This window comes from Amblyraja radiata, chromosome 38 (assembly GCF_010909765.2).
Source record: "Amblyraja radiata isolate CabotCenter1 chromosome 38, sAmbRad1.1.pri, whole genome shotgun sequence".
In the NCBI taxonomy this organism is placed as follows: Eukaryota; Metazoa; Chordata; class Chondrichthyes; order Rajiformes; family Rajidae; genus Amblyraja; species Amblyraja radiata.
Window position 1 is genome coordinate 3,602,275 of NC_045993.1, and position 202 is coordinate 3,602,476.

Here is a 202-nt window from a genome sequence, read left to right on the forward strand (position 1 = left end):
TCCACACTCTTCCCCCTCCCTCCCCCATCCCTCCCCCACCCCTCTCCCTCCCCCATCCCTCTCTCCTCCCGTACCCCACCCCTCTCTCCTCCCCCTCTCCATAGTGTTAAAGTGCGGGGATCGCTGGTCGATGCAGACTCGTTGGGCCGAAGGGCCTGTTTCCACGGTGTATTTCTAAACGGAACTAAACTAAAAAAACAAA